The sequence below is a fragment of the Pseudophryne corroboree genome, chromosome 8, assembly GCF_028390025.1.
Source record: "Pseudophryne corroboree isolate aPseCor3 chromosome 8, aPseCor3.hap2, whole genome shotgun sequence".
Lineage (NCBI taxonomy): Eukaryota > Metazoa > Chordata > Amphibia > Anura > Myobatrachidae > Pseudophryne > Pseudophryne corroboree.
In genome coordinates, this window is record NC_086451.1 from 11,734,523 (window position 1) to 11,758,013 (window position 23,491).

The 23,491-nt window shown below is 46.3% G+C and overlaps 1 long non-coding RNA gene across 1 annotated transcript in view; it reads left to right on the forward strand.

The window, feature by feature from the left end:
* The first annotated feature begins 379 nt into the window (after positions 1–379).
* The window catches only part of LOC134947417 (uncharacterized), a 57,970-nt gene continuing 34,858 nt past the window's right edge, over positions 380–23,491 (forward strand). Inside the window, exon 1 of the long non-coding RNA XR_010182548.1 lies at positions 380–531. This is a non-coding gene — a long non-coding RNA (uncharacterized LOC134947417). The remainder of the gene's footprint in view (positions 532–23,491) is intronic.

Genomic DNA, 23,491 nt, shown 5'->3' on the forward strand with positions numbered 1-23,491 from the left:
AGCAGCAAAAAGTTGCTGGCTGCGATCAACTCGGAATGACCACCCATGTCAGCAGAGAGACTGAATTCCCCCCTTTCTGAGCTTGGTCTGCCCCGTGACACCCCCCCACCGTCTCTGCTATCACATGACATGCTGATAGCTGTGTGTTTCTGAACCTGTTGTCCATACTTCTTCAGAGAGATTTTGGAAAGGAGATAATTTGTAAGAGGATGTATACGTAATGTGATGTTCACTATAAAGGTGCTTAACTTGGTGTTTAAAGACAAATAAATAAAATTGTGATTGCAGTTTTAATTTACTCTTCTTTTATACATTGTGTTTACTTTAACCTTCTACAGGAAGACAATTTATTTTTATTTTTTACTTTAAATAGAATCCGCACGTGTTTCATGCAGAAACAGATGTCATTGTGAAGCAGATTGCTGTGCAGCCGATGCTTCTCGTACAATACAGGATGTAACAGGATATAACCTACCTGGTGCCCGGAGGCTCTGCACAGAAGGACGTACTGTCACCTACTATTGGGCCAAGGTAATCTATTATTCATTCCCTCATAGGTTTGAAAGTAACGTATTGTACAAAATGTGTATGTGTGTCATGCCTCATTGCGAGTCGGCGATATAAACGGAGAATAAAGCAAATGCAATATGTGATGTCTGTATACTGCATCTTTCAGCAAGATATATTCCTACTCTGACATTTTGCCAGGAACACATAGCAAAGCGTTTGTGTGCATCAGGGAGACATCCATTTCACTCCCGAAGTGTCAGAATTTCTCATTACCTCGGAGACCGCGTTGTGTTGCTGTACGGTACGGTGTCTCCTGAGCCCTGGCCTTTTCTTCTAAAGTTCATCCATTTTTATTTTACCAATTGTGTGCCCATCGCGTGCAGGAAAAACAACCAGCACTCTACAGTAACAAAAACGATTTGTAGCGACCCCTTGACGCGTGTACCCCTGTTATTGAACCAGGTTGATTGAAGACCAAGGTGTTCAACTATAAAATGGATCGAAACCCCTAAAAATCAAATCTAGGGCCTGCAGCAAATTTGTTAGCAGTTGGGCAAAACCATGTACACTGCAGGTGGGGCAGATGTAACATTGTTTCTGTGCAGGGTAAATACTGGCTGCTTTATATTTACACTGCAATTTAGATTTCAGTTTGAACACACCCCACCCAAATCTAACTCTCTCTGCAGTGCACATGGGGGGTCATTCCGACCCTGTTCGCACGATGCTTTTTTTTGCAGCCGTGCGAACGGGTCTAAACTGCGTATGCGCGCGGCCGCCAATGCGCAGGTGCATCGTTGCCCAGCGACGGCCGTCGCCAGGCAGCGCCGGCAGCTATGATGGAAGCGTTCGCAGCGGTGAACGCTAGAAGATTGACAGCAGGAAGGTGTAACTGGGAGGCAACTGACCATTTTCTGGGAGTGGTGAGGCAAACGTAGGCGTGTCGCGTTGTTTGCAGGGCGGGCGTCTGACGTCAATTCCGGGACCAGACATGCAGAAGTGATCGCAGTGACTAAGTAAGTTCAGAGCTACTCAGAAACTGCACAAACTGTTTGTGCACAGCTCCCCTGCAAAAGCGTTCGCACCCTTGCTAAGCTAAAGTACACTCCCCCATAGGGGGCGACTATCTGATTGCACGGCTGCAAAAAACTGCTACCGTGTGACCAACTCGGAATGAGCCCCTTGGTTTTACCGATCTGCTAACAAATTTGCTGCTGCGATCAACTCAGAATTACCTCCCTAATCCATTTTTCTCTACGTCCTAGAGGATGCTGGGATCCAATTTAGTACCATGGGGTATAGACGGGTCCACTAGGAGCCATGGGCACTTTAAGAGTTTAATAGTGTGGGCTGGCTCCTCCCTCTATGCTCGTCCTACCAGACTAGTTTAGAAAATGTGCCCGGGGGAGCCGGTCACAGCTAGTTGAGCTTCTAGGAGTTTTCTTAGTTTTTTTGTTTTAATAGTTGTTAGGTACATGAAGTGGGACTTGGGGGGGAGTAGGAACCAACTCTTGAAGTTAATGGTTCTCTATCTCCGCTGACAGGACACTGAACTCCTGAGGGTGCTGATCGCAAGCCCACGAGGCGACCGCTCACTCCCGCAGCACGGCTGCCACCCCCTAACAGAGCCAGAAGAAAGAAGAGTGGTGAGTACAGCGCCGGCGGGAATGGCGGCACAAGGGTGGGAGCGCAGCTCTGACCAGCTGCACTCCAGTGCAGGCTCAGCAACACATGCTGTGAGCGTTTGAGGGGCGTCCTGAGCCAGCGCTAATACCCTTCACTGGTCAGTCAGCTAACAGGGGCTAATCTCACTGTTAGCAATAAAATCCTCATGCAAATATAATACAATTTGTGGGGGAAGCCGCGCGCCATTACAGGGGGCGGGGCTTCTCAGAGCGGATCCAGCACTCACTATTTTCTCCCGGCAGATCTGAGGAACAGAACTCTGACAGGGTGCGTTACCCTCATAACTCCAGCTATCCTCTGCGGTACCAGGGTGTTATAGAAAAGGGGGGAGTGTGTTGGTAGTGCTAATTGATCTATTAAGGTTGATTGATCAGCGCCGGGCATCGCTTGCTAAGGGGGTGCAACTAATGATTGAAGCCATTAGGGATATTTGATATATTACTGAGAAGGTACCTGAGCAGGTAGAGGAATCTTATTTTACTGAGAGTAAGAAATCCTCGCTTACCTTCCCGGCTTCTAAAGAGTTAAACTCTTTGTTTGAAAAATACTGGGGAAACCCAGAGAAAAAATTCCAGATCCCAAAAAGGGTTCTTATTGCTTTTCCTTTCTCTGAAGAGGACATAAAAAGTGGGAAAACCCCCCTATTGTAGATGCTTCTGTATCTACATTATCAAAAAAGGTGGTTTTACCTGTCCCTGGTTCAACCGCTTTGAAAGAGCCGGCAGACCGCAAGATTGAGACTGCGCTCAAATCACTATACACAGCTAATGGCGTAGCTTTAAGGCCCACCATTGCTTGTACGTGGATTTCTAAAGCCATAGTAAAGTGGTCAAGTACATTACTTGTGGACTTAGATACTATGGATAGATGTGACATTGAATTGTTTTTGCGTCACATACAGGATTCTGCCGGTTTCATGGTGGAAGCCATGAAGGACATTGGCATGCTGAATGCGAGGGCTACGTCCATGGCGGTCTCGGTACGCAGAGGACTCTGGCTATGCCAATGGACTGCAGATACAGAATCCAAGAAAAATGTTGAGAACCTACCCTTCACAGGTCAGGCTCTGTTTGGGGACGCATTGGATGCGTGGATTTCCGCTGCAACTGCGGGTAAGTCAACCTTTCTTCCCTCAGCTGCACCACCGGCTAGGAAATCTTATCCTATGTCTACACTGCAGTCCTTTCAGACCGCAAAATTTAAAAAATCCAAACCTCCCTCCACTTTCTTTAGGGGAGGTCGGGGAACATCCAGAAAACCTGCACCAACAGGATGTCAGGAACAGAAACCAAGTTCTGCTTCCTCAAAATCTTCTGCGGTTCAGTAAAGCCAATACTAAACCTAAAGTCATTGAACCCCCCTACTTGAGGGAATTCAAATTCAAGATGGAGTCTCTGAGAGTGGTGATCTCAGGTCTGGAGGCAGGGGAATTCCTGGTATCCCTGGATATTAAGGATGCATACCTTCACGTTCCGATCTGGCCGTCTCACCAGGCTTACCTCAGATTTGTGCTGCTGGACTGTCACTATCAGTTCCAGGCACTGCTATTTGGCCTCTCCACGGTACAGAATGTGTTCACCAAGGTCATGGCAGAGATGATGCTACTCCTCCGAAGGCAGGGAGTGAACATAATTCCATATCTGGACGATCTGCTGATAAAAGCATCTTCCAGGGAAAGGCTGTTGCAGAGTATTGCTCTATCAACTCGACTACTCTAGGATCAGGGGTGGATCGTCAACCTTCCAAAGTCACATTTGGAGCCAACAAGGAGACTACCCTTCCTGGGATTGATACTCGACACAGAGGTGCAGAGGGTGTTTCTACCGGTGGAGAAAGCATTGGTGATCCAATCGATGGTATGGGACGTCCTGAAGCCAGCTTGGGTATCGCTTCAGCAGTGCATTTGCCTTCTGGGAAAGATGGTAGCCTCCTACAAGGCTCTACAGTATGGAGGATTCCATGCGAGGTTCCTCCAGCTGGATCTCCTAGACTCATCTTCACATGCACCAGTGGATACGGCTGTCGCCGAAAGCCAGAAGTTCACTCCTCTGGTGGCTACAAACTTCTCACCTACTCGAGGGCCGCAGGTTCGGGATTCAGAATTGGATCTTTCTAACCACGGATGCAAGTCTCAGAGGTTGGGGAGCAGTCACCCAAGGGGAAAATTTCCAAGGAAAGTGGTCAAGTCTGGAATCCACCCTTCCGATAAACATTCTGGAACTAAGGGCCATATACAACGGCCTTCTACAAGCGGCACATCTTCTTCAGGATTAGGCCATTCAGGTTCAGTCGGACAATGTAACGACAGTGTCCTACATAAACCGACAGGGCGGATCGAGGAGCAGATTGGCAATGTCAGAGGTAACAAGAATCCTCCTCTGGGCAGAAAAGCACGCGGTGGCGTTGTCAGCGATCTTCATTCTGGGAGTGGGAAACTGGGAAACGGACTTCCTCAGCAGACACGAGCTCTATACGGGAGAATGGGGCCTCCACCCGGAGGTGTTCGCAGAAGTGACAAGCCAGTGGGGTGTCCCTCAGATAGACATGATGGCCTCTCGCCTCAATAAGAAGCTTTGGAGGTACTGTTCCAGGTCACGAGACCCACAAGCAGTGGCTGTGGACGCCCTGGTAACTCCGTGGGTATTCCAGTCAGTGTATGTGTTCCCTCCACTTCCACTCATCCCAAGGATTCTCAAGCTAATAAAAAGAACAAGAGTTCAGGCGATCCTCATTGCTCCGGACTGGCCACGAAGGGCTTGGTACGCGGATCTTCTGGAATTACTGCTTGAGGATCCGAGGCCTCTTCCTCATAGCGAGGACCTTCTTCAACAGTAGCCGTTCGCCTATCAAGACTTACCGCTGCTACATTAAGACGGCATGGAGGGTGAACGCCAGATCCTAGCTCGGAAGGGTATTCTAACAAAAGTCATTCCTACCAACAAATAACAAGTGGCGCTTGACAATCAGATAAATAAAAAACATTTACCGGTATTTGTATGAAATGTGTAAAAATTACAACAATCTCCCGGGAGTGTAAAATAATGATATAAATTTCACAACAATAAAAATGTGCACTGTATTATAGCTTCATTATCAATTGCTCGGAAAACCATTAGTAATAAATAATTTTATTTGCACATGCTTATTTAGTAGCAGCACCTGGGAGGTTTTCAACCGTGTTGGGTTCACTTAGTACACACAAGATAATGATGGAGAATGTATGTAACTAATAGGTATTGAATCTACACATGAGTCACTCACGGCTGTATATACCAGAAGGAATTGCGTGTATCACAGATCCATAACAGTGAATAGCTGGTTTAAAAAGTTAATTAGAGAATTACCTCCGCTGGGCAGGAGCCTGTTCTATCCTTGCTCCCTGGTGTCGTCTCACCGTCCCGTCAGAGACACACACCAGAGCCTCAGCGGGTATGACTGATGCTGCGCCGTGCAGGGAGCCCCAACGAGCCGTTCCCGATGGTCCACGCCACTTCCGGTACCTCCGCACTTACAGAAAGGAGGCTGTTTAGCTGGTTATCCGGAGTTTACCTGCCTTTTCGAAAAAGACGCCCTGCTGGCGTTGAAACGCGTTAAGGATACAGGCTTTCTCCCTCCAAGGATCCACACTGTCAGTAGCTGCCGTTCTTATTTCCTATCCGTGCACAGGAGCCCGGTCTTTTAATACCGCAATCGGGAGCATCTGCACTGCAGCCTTGGTCCCTGTGGCCACAGCCGTCCACGCAATCTGGGGAAGTGAAAACAGCGGGTGCCGCTCCTTCCCAGCCCGGCGCAGACCGGTAAACTCCGGATAACCAGCTAAACAGCCTCCTTTCTGTAAGTGCGGAGGTACCGGAGGTGGCGTGGACCATCGGGAACGGCTCGTTGGGGCTCCCTGCACGGCGCAGCATCAGTCATACCCGCTGAGGCTCTGGTGTGTGTCTCTGACGGGACGGTGAGACGACACCAGGGAGCAAGGATAGAACAGGCTCCTGCCCAGCGGAGGTAATTCTCTAATTAACTTTTTAAACCAGCTATTCACTGTTATGGATCTGTGATACACGCAATTCCTTCTGGTATATACAGCCGTGAGTGACTCATGTGTAGATTCAATACCTATTAGTTACATACATTCTCCATCATTATCTTGTGTGTACTAAGTGAACCCAACACGGTTAAAAACCTCCCAGGTGCTGCTACTAAATAAGCATGTGCAAATAAAATTATTTATTACTAATGGTTTTCCGAGCAATTGATAATGAAGCTATAATACAGTGCACATTTTTATTGTTGTGAAATTTATATCATTATTTTACACTCCCGGGAGATTGTTGTAATTTTTACACATTTCATACAAATAAATGTTTTTTATTTATCTGATTGTCAAGCGCCACTTGTTATTTGTTGGTGAGTTCTTGTTTTAAGGGACTGGCAATTCCCTTTATCAGGAGGCTGCTGACAATCAAAGTGCAGTGCTTCTCACCTGAGCGCTTAGTTTTTTCTTTTCTTAAAAGTCATTCCTACCCTGATAAAGGCTAGGAAGGGAGTAATGGCTAAACATTACCATTTTTGGAAAAAGTATGTGTCTTGGTGTGAATCCAAGTGGTTTCCTACAGTGGAGTTTCAACTGGGGGGCGGTTTCTCCTCTTTCTGCAAGCAAGTGTGGTGGTGGGCCTACGCTTGGGCTCTATCTAGGTCCAGATTTTGACCTTGTCCATTTTCTTCCAGAAGCATTTGGCTGCTCTCCCGGAGGTTCAGACTTTCTTGAAAGGGGTTCTGCACATCCAACCACCTTTTGTGCCTCCTACGCCACTTTGGGATCTTAATGTGGTGTTGCAGTTCCTGCAATCGGATTGGTTTGAGCTTTTACATGAGGTGGATGTCAAGTTTCTTACTTGGAAGGCGGTCACTCTGTTGGCATTGGCATCTCCTATACGTGTGTCTGAACTGGGGGCACTGTCATGTAAGAGCCCCTATTTGATTTTCCATGAGGACAGAGCTGAGCTCTGTACGCGTCAGCAGTTTCTTCCAAAGGTTGTGTCAGCTTTTCATATCAACCAACCTATTGTTGTGTCAGTGGCTACTGACTCCTCAATTACCTCAAAGTCCTTGGATGTTGTGAGGGCTCTGAAAATATATGTGAAGAGAAGTTCTCGTCACAGGAAGTTGGACGCACTGTTTGTCCTTTATGATCCCAACAAGGTTGGGTGTCCTGATTCTAAGCGGACAGTTTCTCGCTGGATCAGGTTTACTATCCAGCATGCTTATTCTATGGCAGGCTTGCCGTGTCCAAAATCTGTTAAGGCCCACTCTACTCGTAAGGTGGGTTCGTCCTGGGCGGCTGCCCAGGGTGTCTCGGCTTTACAGCTTTGCCGAGCAGCTACTTGGTCAGGTTCGAACACGTTTGCTAAGTTCTACAAGTTCGATACTTTGACCTCTGAGGACCTAAAGTTTGGTCAATCAGTTCTGCAGGAACCTCAGCACTCTCCCTTCCGTACTGGGAGCTTTGGTACATCCCCATGGTACTAAATTGGACCCCAGCATCCTCTAGGACAGGGGTGTCAAACACAAGGCCCGCGGGCCAAATCCGGCCCGCCAGACCTCGTCTGATGGCCCGCGGTGCCGCCGCCAGCCTTGCAGCCTCCTCTTTTTTTTTTTCAATGAATTTACTCCGTGCCTGCTCAAGTTAAAAAAAAAAAAATTTACTTACCTTCCGGGACCTGGCCCGACTTCTTCCTGCCCCGCACTGCTCCCTGGGTGTCGGACGTGACGTCATCACGTGACGTCCGCCCGACATCTCCAGGGATCAGAGGAGCGCGCGGACGCCGCGGAGAGGAGCAAGAAGAAAGAAGTAAAAGGTAAGTAAAGTAAATGGAGGGGGCACTATAAAAGGGGGCAGATGGCTGGGCACTATAAAAGGGGGCAGATGGCTGGGCACTATAAAAGGGGGCACATGGCTGGGCACTTTAAAAGGGGGCAGATGGCTGGGCACATATAAGGCAGGTGGAGCGGTAAATATTTTGTATGTTTAAAAAAAATTAATGTTTGTTACCAAAAAACATTTTTCAATACATTGTACAATAATTGTACATTTGAATATCTACTTGTCATTATTCTGACTATGTTTCTGCTTTCAGAGCTAGTTATTACTTACATTATTACAAAAAACAGTAATAATTGAATGCAGTGACATTAATTTATGATAATAAAGAGTGGACACATAGACCTACAGATACAACCGGCCCTTTGATGGGGACCAAACTGCTGATGCGGCCCCCGATGAATTTGAGTTTGACACCCCTGCTCTAGGACGTAGAGAAAACAGGATTTTAATTACCTGCCGGTAAATCCTTTTCTCATAGTCCGTAGAGGATGCTGGGCGCCCACCCAGTGCTTCGTTCTCTTGCAGTTGTTACTTGGTTCAGTTTGTTGGTTCAGCCATTGCTGAATCGTTCCAAGTTGGTTAGCTTGGCTTTCCTTTTTGTTACGTGTGAGCTGGTGTGAATCTCACCACTATCTGTGTATTTCCTTCTCTCGAAGTATGTCCGTCTCCACGGGCACAGTTTCTAGACTGAGTCTGGTAGGAGGGGCATAGGGGGTGGAGCAAGCCCACACTATTAAACTCTTAAAGTGCCCATGGCTCCTAGTAGACCCGTCTATACCCCATGGTACTAAATTGGACCCCAGCATCCTCTACGGACTACAAGAAAAGGATTTACCGGTAGGTAATTAAATTCTGTTTTTTGGGAAAAGTGAAAATAAAATGTGTATACTGACTTTAAGGAGGTCATTCACGTTCCATGGTAACGCTGGGATTGCTTTGGTAGGAATGATGGGGGTAATTCCAAGTTGATCGCAGCAGGAATTTAGTTAGCAATTGGGCAAAACCATGTGCACTGCAGGTGGGGCAGATGTAACATGTGCAGAGAGAGTTAGATTTGGGTGTGGTGTGTTCAATCTGCAATCTAATTTGCAGTGTAAAAATAAAGCAGCCAGGATTTACCCTGCACAGAAATAAAATAACCCACCCAAAGCTAACTCTTTCTGCACATGTTACATCTGCCTCCCCTGCAGTGCACATGGGAGGTCATTCCGAGTCGTTCGCTCGGAAAATTTCTTCGCATCGCAGCGTTTTTCCGCTTAGTGCGCATGCGCAATGTCCGCACTGCGACTGCGCCAAGTAAATTTGCTATGAAGTTTGGATTTTTACTCACCGCTTTTTCTCCGCTCAGGCGATCGTAGTGTGATTGACAGGAAATGGGTGTTACTGGGCGGAAACAGGCCGTTTTATGGGCGTGTGGGAAAAAACGCTACCGTTTCCGGAAAAAACGCGGGAGTGGCTGGAGAAACGGAGGAGTGTCTGGGCGAACGCTGGGTGTGTTTGTGACGTCAAACCAGGAACAATAAGCACTGAACTGATCGCAGATGCCGAGTAAGTCTGAAGCTACTCTGAAACTGCTACGAGATGTGTAATCGCAATATTGCGAATCTTTCGTTCGCAATTTTAAGAAGCTAAGATTCACTCCCAGTAGGCGGCGGCTTAGCGTGTGCAATACTGCTAAAATCGCCTTGCGAGCGAACAACTCGGAATGAGGGCCATGGTTTTGCCCAATTGCTAACTAAATTCCTGCTGCGATCAACTTGGAATTACCCCCGATGTTTGGCTGTGTGCTGTAGAATAGTTTTATAGCTGTCTGTCATAAGTCATTGGACTGGCTTTCATTGTACAGGGAGGAGCGTGCACGTTAACTTAGTGTATTTGGGGGGTAATTCCAAGTTGATCGCAGCAGGATTTTTGTTAGCAATTGGGCAAAACCATGTGCACTGCAGGGGAGGCAGATATAACATGTGCAGAGAGAGTTAGATTTGGGTGTGGTGTGTTCAATCTGCAATCTAATTTGCAGTGTAAAAATAAAGCAGCCAGTATTTACCCTGCACAGAAACAAAATAACCCACCCAAATCTAACTCTCTCTGCACATATTATATCTGCCCCGCCTGCAGTGCACATGGGCCCTCATTCCGAGTCGTTCGCTCGGTAATTTTCATCGCATCACAGTGAAATTCCGCTTAGTACGCATGTGCAATATTCGCACTGCGACTGCGCCAAGTAATTTAACAATGAAGATAGTATTTTTACTCACGGCTTTTTCTTCGCTCCGGCAATCGTAGTGTGATTGACAGGAAATGGGTGTTACTGGGCGGAAACACGGCGTTTTATGGGCGTGTGGATAAAAACGCTACCGTTTCCGGAAAAAACGCAGGAGTGGCCGGAGAAACGGGGGAGTGTCTGGGCGAACGCTGGGTGTGTTTGTGACGTCAAACCAGGAACGACAAGCACTGAACTGATCGCAGATGCCGAGTAAGTCTGAAGCTACTCTGAAACTGCTAAGTAGTTTGTAATCGCAATATTGCGATTACATCGTTCGCAATTTTAAGAAGCTAAGATTCACTCCCAGTAGGCGGCGGCTTAGCGTGTGTAACTCTGCTAAAATCGCCTTGCGAGCGATCAACTCGGAATGAGGGCCATGGTTTTGCCCAATTGCTAACAAAAATCCTGCTGCGATCAACTTGGAATTACCCCCTATGTGTGTAACTTGTTTCATTTTCAATTTTGTTGAAGCAGCAGTTCCATCGCTGGCCACTAGGTGATTCCTTTATATTTATTTATTTTATTTATTAGCAGTTTCTTATATAGCGCAGCATATTCCGTTGCGCTTTACATATTTGTTTCTAGGAAATGTTAATATTAGGATCTAATCTTAATATAGCCTCTTATTTGGTCATTTCAGCATTTACATCAGTGCAGTCAGGTGCACCAAGGCTGCTGGGGCATTTCCATTGACGTAATGGGATCTCCCAGCGGAAGTTTAGTATGTGCAGACCTTCCGTATGGCCCTCAGAGCCAGCCCTAACCAATATGATGCCCTAGGCAAGATTTTGGCTGGTGCCCCCTAGCACCACTGCTAGTTCTGCCTCTGACCCTGCACCCCTCTCCCAGCACCATCACCCCCTCACCCATAGCAGTCCTTTTTTTGTTTTCCTACCCCCTGTAATTTAAATAAGAACAGTGTGCACATTCGGCACACAGCCCAAAAAGGTATGTGTTTTTGCTGGCAAGGGGCATGGCCACACAATAGTACCCCCAATTCAAATTATGCCTCACAGTAGTACAACTTCATTCACAATTTATCATACGATAGTGCCCCTCATTCACATAACATCATACTGAATTGCTCCTTATTCACATTATACCACACCATATTGCTCTTTATTCTCATTATACCACACCATATTGCTCCTTATTCTCATTATACCACACCATATTGCTCCTTATTCACATTACACCACACCATATTGCTCTTTATTCACATTAGACCACACAGTAGTGCCCTTTCTATATGTTACGCCACACAGTAGAGCACCTTATACACATAATGCCACATATTGGTAATACAGTTATACACATAATACCACACAGTAATGCCCCTTACACATATGTCACACATTATTAATGTCCTTATAAACATAATGCGCCTTACACATTATGCCAACCCTTATTAATGCCCTATATAGATAATTTCCCTTACACATATGCCGCACATTGTTAATGCCCTTATACACATAATAACACACATAGTGCCCCTTACACATGTGTTACACATTATTGATGCCCTTATACACATAATGACACACATAGTGCCCCTTACACATATGTTACACATTATTGATGCCCTTATACACATAATGACACACATAGTGCCCCTTACACATATGTTACACATTATTGATGCCCTTATACACATAATGACACACATAGTGCCCCTTACACATATGTTACACATTATTGATGCCCTTATATACATAATGACACACATAGTGCCCCTTACACATATGTTACACATTATTGGTGCCCTTATACACATAATGACACACATAGTGCCCCTTACACATATGTTACACATTCTTAATGCCCTTATACACATAATGACACACATAGTGCCCCTTACACATATGTTACACTTATTAATGCCCTTATACACATAATGACACACATAGTGCCCCTTACACATATGCCGCACATTGTTAATGCCCTTATACACATAATGACATATATAGTTCCTGGCGTGAGTCAACTGGCAGCTCTGCTAACGTCGGGTGCCTATTTTTTATGAAAATGCATCTTATTTGCATTGCTATGTGGCTAGGATGAACAAGCAGCTTCTGCTGATTAAAATGATATGTAGCATGCCTATATTCTGTGTGAGACTGTGGCTGTATCTGCATATGAAACGCTACACACAGAATATAGGCATGCCGCATATCATTTTAATCAGCAGAAGCTGCTTGTGCCCCTAGGCTCACCAGATGTCCTAGGCAATTGCCTAGTTTGCCTATGCCTAAGACCGGCTCTGATGGCCCTAGTGCAGTTACAGTGTAGGACTAGAGATGAGCGCCTGAAATTTTTCGGGTTTTGTGTTTTGGTTTTGGGTTCGGTTCCGCGGCCGTGTTTTGGGTTCGACCGCGTTTTGGCAAAACCTCACCGAATTTTTTTTGTCGGATTCGGGTGTGTTTTGGATTCGGGTGTTTTTTTCAAAAAACCCTAAAAAACAGCTTAAATCATAGAATTTGGGGGTCATTTTGATCCCATATTATTATTAACCTCAAAAACCATAATTTCCACTCATTTTCAGTCTATTCTGAATACCTCACACCTCACAATATTATTTTTAGTCCTAAAATTTGCACCGAGGTCGCTGGATGACTAAGCTAAGCGACCCTAGTGGCCGACACAAACACCTGGCCCATCTAGGAGTGGCACTGCAGTGTCACGCAGGATGGCCCTTCCAAAAAACACTCCCCAAACAGCACATGACGCAAAGAAAAAAAAGAGGTGCAATGAGGTAGCTGTGTGACTAAGCTCAGCGACCCAAGTGCCCGACACAAACACCTGGCCCATCTAGGAGTGGCACTGCAGTGTCACGCAGGATGTCCCTTCCAAAAAACCCTCCCCAAACAGCACATGACGCAAAGAAAAAAAGAGGCGCAATGAGGTAGCTGTGTGAGTAAGATTAGCGACCCTAGTGGCCGACACAAACACCGGGCCCATCTAGGAGTGGCACTGCAGTGTCACGCAGGATGTCCCTTCCAAAAAACCCTCCCCAAACAGCACATGACGCAAAGAAAAAAAGAGGCGCAATGAGGTAGCTGTGTGAGTAAGATTAGCGACCCTAGTGGCCGACACAAACACCGGGCCCATTTAGGAGTGGCACTGCAGTGTCACGCAGGATGTCCCTTCCAAAAAACCCTCCCCAAACAGCACATGACGCAAAGAAAAAGAAAAGAAAAAAGAGGTGCAAGATGGAATTGTCCTTGGGCCCTCCCACCCACCCTTATGTTGTATAAACAGGACATGCACACTTTAACCAACCCATCATTTCAGTGACAGGGTCTGCCACACGACTGTGACTGATATGACGGGTTGGTTTGGACCCCCACCAAAAAAGAAGCAATTAATCTCTCCTTGCACAAACTGGCTCTACAGAGGCAAGATGTCCACCTCATCATCATCCTCCGATATATCACTGTGTACATCCCCCTCCTCACAGATTATCAATTCGTCCCCACTGGAATCCACCATCTCAGCTCCCTGTGTACTTTGTGGAGGCAATTGCTGCTGGTCAATGTCTCCGCGGAGGAATTGATTATAATTCATTTTAATGAACATCATCTTCTCCACATTTTCTGGATGTAACCTCGTACGCCGATTGCTGACAAGGTGAGCGGCGGCACTAAACACTCTTTCGGAGTACACACTTGTGGGAGGGCAACTTAGGTAGAATAAAGCCAGTTTGTGCAAGGGCCTCCAAATTGCCTCTTTTTCCTGCCAGTATAAGTACGGACTGTGTGACGTGCCTACTTGGATGCGGTCACTCATATAATCCTCCACCATTCTTTCAATGTTGAGAGAATCATATGCAGTGACAGTAGACGACATGTCCGTAATCGTTGTCAGGTCCTTCAGTCCGGACCAGATGTCAGCATCAGCAGTCGCTCCAGACTGCCCTGCATCACCGCCAGCGGGTGGGCTCGGAATTCTGAGCCTTTTCCTCGCACCCCCAGTTGCGGGAGAATGTGAAGGAGGAGATGTTGACAGGTCGCGTTCCGCTTGACTTGACAATTTTGTCACCAGCAGGTCTTTGCACCCCAGCAGACTTGTGTCTGCCGGAAAGAGAGATCCAAGGTAGGTTTTAAATCTAGGATCGAGCACGGTGGCCAAAATGTAGTGCTCTGATTTCAACAGATTGACCACCCGTGAATCCTTGTTAAGCGAATTAAGGGCTGCATCCACAAGTCCCACATGCCTAGCGGAATCGCTCCCTTTTAGCTCCTTCTTCAATGCCTCCAGCTTCTTCTGCAAAAGCCTGATGAGGGGAATGACCTGACTCAGGCTGGCAGTGTCTGAACTGACTTCACGTGTGGCAAGTTCAAAGGGCATCAGAACCTTGCACAACGTTGAAATCATTCTCCACTGCGCTTGAGACAGGTGCATTCCACCTCCTATATCGTGCTCAATTGTATAGGCTTGAATGGCCTTTTGCTGCTCCTCCAACCTCTGAAGCATATAGAGGGTTGAATTCCACCTCGTTACCACTTCTTGCTTCAGATGATACAAAGGAATATAACCAGGCGCTAATACATCATCACCATATTCTGATGATCGATTTACTGGTATTAAAAATTATATACAAATAATACTGCAATTACTGTGTACTCAAGCTGCAGGAGAGAGCTTGACTTGGGGTAAATCAAGTCAAAAAGAACCGGCACTTTATAGTCTCCGGTAACACTAGAACACTGAACTAATCCCCTCTTGCGCTATAAATAGTATGATATGACTCAAAGTTCAATGAAAACAAATGAATAATTTCATATATTCTATATATTTTTTAATACATATAATTATATATATATATATATATATATATACACTTTACAATAAACTATTAGACTGGTCAAATAAAATCACTAACAAATATATTGCCTAGCTGTAGGAGGTGGATCTTAGATAAACTCTGTGCACAGAGTATTTTTAAAAATAAAATAAAAATCAGTCCATGTATTGGATTAAAAATCAATTAACCAGCTATAATTCGCACCCATGTAGTAGATAACATATTTGTACGTTGTTATATATTGGAATTCCTCAATATGTTGCCACTTAGCAAAGAAGATGGTATTGTGCAAAATGACCGCTCCACACTGGAGCCTTACGTGTAGCTTGCACCAGTAGTTGTAACACGGGAGAGTCCAATGACAAAAGAGACGGTCTCGGGCTGCGGGAACGGCGCTTCACTGGCGCCTGCTGTGCTGATTAGTTACCCGACTTCCAAGCTCTATGAGTCCACGCCTCCAAGTGCCGTATGCAGACACCACAGTCACGGCTGTATTATCCCGATCTCCGTTTAGTCCATGAATAATACCGCTGGATGCTGGTATATTGCGGGGGTGCAAATAAGCTGGTACAAGGGTCCAAATGTCTGCTAGAAGCAGACATTTGGACCCTTGTACCAGCTTATTTGCACCCCCGCAATATACCAGCATCCAGCGGTATTATTCATGGACTAAACGGAGATCGGGATAATACAGCCGTGACTGTGGTGTCTGCATACGGCACTTGGAGGCGTGGACTCATAGAGCTTGGAAGTCGGGTAACTAATCAGCACAGCAGGCGCCAGTGAAGCGCCGTTCCCGCAGCCCGAGACCGTCTCTTTTGTCATTGGACTCTCCCGTGTTACAACTACTGGTGCAAGCTACACGTAAGGCTCCAGTGTGGAGCGGTCATTTTGCACAATACCATCTTCTTTGCTAAGTGGCAACATATTGAGGAATTCCAATATATAACAACGTACAAATATGTTATCTACTACATGGGTGCGAATTATAGCTGGTTAATTGATTTTTAATCCAATACATGGACTGATTTTTATTTTATTTTTAAAAATACTCTGTGCACAGAGTTTATCTAAGATCCACCTCCTACAGCTAGGCAATATATTTGTTAGTGATTTTATTTGACCGGTCTAATAGTTTATTGTAAAGTGTATATATATATATATATATATATATATATATATAATTATATGTATTAAAAAATATATAGAATATATGAAATTATTCATTTGTTTTCATTGAACTTTGAGCCATATCATACTATTTATAGCGCAAGAGGGGATTAGTTCAGTGTTCTTGCTTCAGATGATGGCAGGGCAGGTTCAGTAGTTTTTGGTGGTGCTCCAGTCTTCTGTACGTGGTGCCTGTACGCCGAAAGTGTCCCGCAATTCTTCTGGCCACCGACAGCATCTCTTGCACGCCCCTGTCGTTTTTTAAAAAATTCTGCACCACCAAATTCAAGGTATGTGCAAAACATGGGACGTGCTGGAATTTGCCCATATTTAATGCACACACAATATTGCTGGCGTTGTCCGATGCCACAAATCCACAGGAGAGTCCAATTGGGGTAAGCCATTCTGCGATGATCTTCCTCAGTTGCCGTAAGAGGTTTTCAGCTGTGTGCGTATTCTGGAAAGCGGTGATACAAAGCGTAGCCTGCCTAGGAAAGAGTTGGCGTTTGCGAGATGCTGCTACTGGTGCCGCCGCTGCTGTTCTTGCGGCGGGAGTCCATACATCTACCCAGTGGGCTGTCACAGTCATATAGTCCTGACCCTGCCCTGCTCCACTTGTCCACATGTCCGTGGTTAAGTGGACATTGGGTACAACTGCATTTTTTAGGACACTGGTGAGTCTTTTTCTGACGTCCGTGTACATTCTCGGTATCGCCTGCCTACAGAAGTGGAACCTAGATGGTATTTGGTAACGGGGGCACACTGCCTCAATAAATTGTCTAGTTCCCTGTGAACTAACGGCGGATACCGGACGCACGTCTAACACCAACATAGTTGTCAAGGACTCAGTTATCCGCTTTGCAACAGGATGACTGCTGTGATATTTCATCTTCCTCGCAAAGGACTGCTGGACAGTCAATTGCTTACTGGAAGTAGTACAAGTGGGCTTACGACTTCCCCTCTGGGATGACCATCGACTCCCAGCAACAACAACAGCAGCGCCAGCAGCAGTAGGCGTTACACGCAAGGATGCATCGGAGGAATCCCAGGCAGGAGAGGACTCGTCAGAATTGCCAGTGACATGGCCTGCAGGACTATTGGCATTCCTGGGGAAGGAGGAAATTGACACTGAGGGAGTTGGTGGGGTGGTTTGCGTGAGCTTGGTTACAAGAGGAAGGGATTTACTGGTCAGTGGACTGCTTCCGCTGTCGGCCCAAGTTTTTGAACTTGTCACTGACTTATTATGAATGCGCTGCAGGTGACGTATAAGGGAGGATGTTCCGAGGTGGTTAACGTCCTTACCCCTACTTATTACAGCTTGACAAAGGGAACACACGGCTTGACACCTGTTGTCCGCATTTCTGGTGAAATACTTCCACACCGAAGAGCTGATTTTTTTGGTATTTTCACCAGGCATGTCAACGGCCCTATTCCTCCCACGGACAACAGGTGTCTCCCCGGGTGCCTGACTTAAACAAACCACCTCACCATCAGAATCCTCCTGGTCAATTTCCTCCCCAGCGCCAGCAACACCCATATCCTCCTCATCCTGGTGTACTTCAACACTGACATCTTCAATCTGACTATCAGGAACTGGACTGCGGGTGCTCCTTCCAGCACTTGCAGGGGGCGTGCAAATGGTGGAAGGCGCATGCTCTTCACGTCCAGTGTTGGGAAGGTCAGGCATCGCAACCGACACAATTGGACTCTCCTTGTGGATTTGGGATTTCGAAGAACGCACAGTTCTTTGCGGTGCTACTGCTTTTGCCAGCTTGAGTCTTTTCATTTTTCTAGCGAGAGGCTGAGTGCCTCCATCCTCATGTGAAGCTGAACCACTAGCCATGAACATAGGCCAGGGCCTCAGCCGTTCCTTGCCACTCCGTGTGGTAAATGGCATATTGGCAAGTTTACGCTTCTCCTCCGACAATTTTATTTTAGGTTTTGGAGTCCTTTTTTTACTGATATTTGGTGTTTTGGATTTGACATGCTCTGTACTATGACATTGGGCATCGGCCTTGGCAGACGACGTTGCTGGCATTTCATCGTCTCGGCCATGACTAGTGGCAGCAGCTTCAGCACGAGGTGGAAGTGGATCTTGATCTTTCCCTAATTTTGGAACCTCAACATTTTTGTTCTCCATATTTTAATAGGCACAACTAAAAGGCACCTCAGGTAAACAATGGAGATGGATGGATACTAGTATACAATTATGGATGGACTGCCGAGTGCCGACACAGAGGTAGCTACAGCCGTGGACTACCGTACTGTACTGTGTCTGCTGCTAATATAGACTGGTTGATAAAGAGATGTAGTAGTAGTATGTATGTATAAAGAAGAAAGAAAAAAAAACCACGGGTAGGTGGTATACAATTATGGACGGACTGCCGAGTGCCGACACAGAGGTAGCTACAGCCGTGGACTACCGTACTGTACTGTGTCTGCTGCTAATATAGACTGGTTGATAAAGAGATGTAGTAGTAGTATGTATGTATAAAGAAGAAAGAAAAAAAAACCACGGGTAGGTGGTATACAATTATGGACGGACTGCCCAGTGCCGACACAGAGGTAGCTACAGCCGTGGACTACCGTACTGTACTGTGTCTGCTGCTAATATAGACTGGTTGATAAAGAGATGTAGTAGTAGTATGTATGTATAAAGAAGAAAGAAAAAAAACCCACGGGTAGGTGGTATACAATTATGGACCGAGTGCCGACACAGAGGTAGCTACAGCCGTGAACTACCGTACTGTGTCTGCTGCGACTGGATGATAAATAATGATATAAAAAATATATATATATCACTACTGCAGCCGGACAGGTATATATTATATAATGACGGACCTGCTGGACACTGTCTGTCAGCAGAATGAGTTTTTTATAGAATAAAAAAAAAAACACCACACAAGTGAAGTCACACGACGAGTGTTTAACTTTTTCAGGCAATCACAATATAGTATACTACTAACTATACTGGTGGTCAGTGTGGTCAGGTCACTGGTCAGTCACACTGGCAGTGGCACTCCTGCAGCAAAAGTGTGCACTGTTTAATTTTAATAATAATATGTACTCCTGGCTCCTGCTATAACCTATAACTGGCACTGCAGTGCTCCCCAGTCTCCCCCACAATTATAAGATGTGTGAGCTGAGCACAGTCAGATACGAGTGTTTAACTTTTTCAGGCAATCACAATATAGTATACTATACTACTAACTATACTGGTGGTCAGTGTGGTCAGGTGGTCACTGGTCAGTCACACTGGCAGTGGCACTCCTGCAGCAAAAGTGTGCACTGTTTAATTTTAATAATAATATGTACTCCTGGCTCCTGCTATAACCTATAACTGGCACTGCAGTGCTCCCCAGTCTCCCCCACAATTATAAGATGTGTGAGCTGAGCACAGTCAGATACGAGTGTTTAACTTTTTCAGGCAATCACAATATAGTATACTATACTACTAACTATACTGGTGGTCAGTGTGGTCAGGTCACTGGTCAGTCACACTGGCAGTGGCACTCCTGCAGCAAAAGTGTGCACTGTTTAATTTTAATAATAATATGTACTCCTGGCTCCTGCTATAACCTATAACTGGCACTGCAGTGCTCCCCAGTCTCCCCCACAATTATAAGATGTGTGAGCTGAGCACAGTCAGATATATACATAGATGATGCAGCACACTGGGCTGAGCAGTGCACACAGATATGGTATGTGACTGAGTCACTGTGTATCGTTTTTTTCAGGCAGAGAACGGATATATTAAATAAAACTGCACTGTCTGGTGGTCACTGTGGTCAGTCACTAGTAAACTCTGCACTCTCTACAGTTCTACAGTACTCCTAAGCTCCAGTAAATCAGGTCAATCTCTCTCTCTCTCTCTCTCTTCTAATCTAAATGGAGAGGACGCCAGCCACGTCCTCTCCCTATCAATCTCAATGCACGTGTGAAAATGGCGGCGACGCGCGGCTCCTTATATAGAATCCGAGTCTCGCGAGAATCCGTCAGCGTCATGATGACGTTCGGGCGCGCTCGGGTTAACCGAGCAAGGCGGGAAGATCCGAGTCGCTCGGACCCGTGAAAAAAAACATGAAGTTCGTGCGGGTTCGGATTCAGAGAAACCGAACCCGCTCATCTCTATGTAGGACGTCACATTTTTGCGTTTCCTCCACAATATGATGGAATTTTCCTCCCCGAGGTCCATTATTACATGAGAAACCCACTAGGGCAACCCATTGTTTCAGGCATACATCTATTACTTCCAGCCTTAATTATAACTATATTGATTAGTTTTCCAAGAGATAATCAACAAATAAAGGGGAATAGGAGGATTCAATTTCCACCATTGCCACAATGTGCCGTTCTGGCAGCCGCTTCTCCAAGTGGAGGATTCTCATGCCCATAGGACAGCTGAAAATAATATAAAGGATTAATATGAACTGTTCCGAACCAACTTCATACGAGGAAAAAGGGAGAACTCCGGAAGGAATGCTTAAAGGATGGGACTATGAGGAAAGGCTGATCGATAAGTCATATGATGTTGTTATGAAACGTGGATACGGGTATACAGCAATATAGACACACTTCCATAAAAAGCACAGATATTCTGTTCATTACAGCTACTCAGAAAACCTCCAGGATATGCTCAGTAAATACTGTCACATCTTATCGAAAGGAAAGGTATTGAAGAAGGGCCTACGCGGGATCCGAGAGTACAGCATAAAGGACGAGAGCAGCCTCAAGCTGTATGCAGCACAATAAGGGAACTAGTTTAGTACACGGGCATGAGAAGCCATTCATAATAGAGGTAACAACCTGCACCGTTCTAAGGGGGTCATTCAGACCTGATCGCACAACGGACGATCAGACATAAACTGCGCATGCATATACACCGCAATGCGCAGGCGCGTCGCACGGCTTCAAAGCGGATCGCCGCTCATCGATGGGTTTGTGCGAAGGATCCATTCGCACGGACGATCGCAAGGAGATTGACAGGAAGAGGGCGTTTGTGGGTGTCATCTGACCATTTTCTGGGAGTGGTAGGGAAAACGCAGGCGTGTCCAAGCGTTTGCAGGGTGGGTGTCTGACGTCAATTCCGGTCCCGAACAGGCTGAAGTGATCGCAGCGGCTGAGTAAGTCCTGGGCTGCGTAGAGACTGCACAAAATCTGTTTGTACAGCTCGGCTACACATGCGATCGCACACTTGCACAGCTAAAATACACTCCCCCTGTAGGCGGCGACTATCAGATCGCAGGGCTGCAAAAATCGCTGCCCAGCGATCAGGTCTGAATTACCCCCCAAGGGTTGTTAGCAAACCAAAAAAGTACACTAATGGGCAAAACCATGTGCACTGCAGGGGGGGCAGATGTAACATGTGCAGAGAGAGATAGATTTGGGTGGGTTATATTGTTTCTGTGCAGGGTAAATACTGGCTGCTTTATTTTTACACTGCAATTTAGATTTCAGTTTGAACACCCCCCACCTCTCTCTGCACATGTTACATCTGCCCCGCCTGCAGTGCAGCCTGGTGTCGCCCATTAGTGTGCTTTTTTTGGTTTGCTAACAAACCTGAATAATGCCCTAAGGACGTATAAAATGACAGACAGCATTGTACAGGAAGTGGAGAGCAGTTATCAATATGTGAGCCGGACCACAAGAAAACTGAGAGCGAGAATCACTGAGTGAGCAGGAAACATCAGAAATGACTATATGCATCGCAGGTATTTTCTGGTACAACCTAATAATAATCCATACATCCCATGATTCAAGACGGAATTAATCTAGAGAAAAAACACAGAGGGGAGGGAAGTGTGATTCCCACATCTGTAACGAGGACATAGATAGATCCGTTACACACACTGTAAATAAATGGATTTATCGCCGATTGAGGCTAAGGACACGTTTGTAACAGTTTTTTTTATTCCTAGGCAACATATTAATCTATTGTTTTAAAACCAGAAAAAGTACAAAACTGAGGTGCCTCTGGCCAGGGAGATGGGGCCGTCATCACCAGCGTTTCCACGATGTTGTTGTAATACCCAGCGATTGGCATGTGAAGATCCCCAGAACATCGCTGTGAAACAGTGTGCAGCTTGGCATGACATTAAGGGGGGGAATTCAGAGTGGATCGCAGCAGCAAATATGTTAGCAGTTGGGCAAAACCATGTGCACTGCAGGTGGGGCAGATGTAACATGTGCAGAGAGAGTTAGATGTGGGTGGGTTATATTGTTTCTGTGCAGGGTAAATACTGGATGCTTTATTTTTACACTGCAATTTAGATTTCAGCTTGAACAGACCCCACCCAAATCTAGCTCTCTCTGCACGTGTTACATCTGCTCCACCTGCACTGCACATGGTTTTGCCCAACTGCTAACAAATTTGCTGCTGCGATCAACTCTGAATTACCATCTTAAGTTTTTAGGATCTATCTGGCAGATCTGCAGGTCGATCGCTGGGCCTGATTCAAGAGGTGGATGCTACTGCACGTGTAATAATAATGCCCTCTGTCGGAACAGAGGGAGCAATAGTATGCAATTACAAATTTCAGCCTTCAATTAGTGCACCAGCGTGAGTCGGAGCGTACAAGTGCTGGGACGCCCAACGCCAGTGTCCATGGACTGTGCAGCTGCATCAGTGGTTCTGAACACGCCACCATCGCTCCCACCATTGCAACTTGCAACAGCCGTTGGGCTGATCAGTGCTTCTTCTGAAATTCCACTAAACGTGGCCTCTGAGGCTGTGGATCTGCCATTGGAAACACAGCCACGTTCACTGACGCACCCATGGAACAGCCTTTATTTGCAAACACATCAGGCCAACTCCCAGTCCCTGGCCAGGAACTCCCATGCAAGGGCATATTAGTCACTTGGGCGGGATGTACTAAGCGGAAAATGCGGTAAACCCCCTGTTTACCGCATTTTCCTGATGTACTATCCCCCGGCCGCCAGGTCAGCGCCGCGGCGGGGTTCGCCAGCTTTAGCTGGCGATAGTCCATAGAAGCCTATAGGCTTCTCTCCGCGGCGCTGTGTGAGGGATCCGATCGGATCCCTCCCAGCATGCCCTGCGGCCGCCCCCGTCACCCCGCGCATGCGCAGACTGACTTCTGGGGCCGAATCCCGGAAGTCAGGCTGCCGCTGTGCATCGCGGAGGACAGCTCTTATCGGAAGAGCTGTCCTCCGCAAT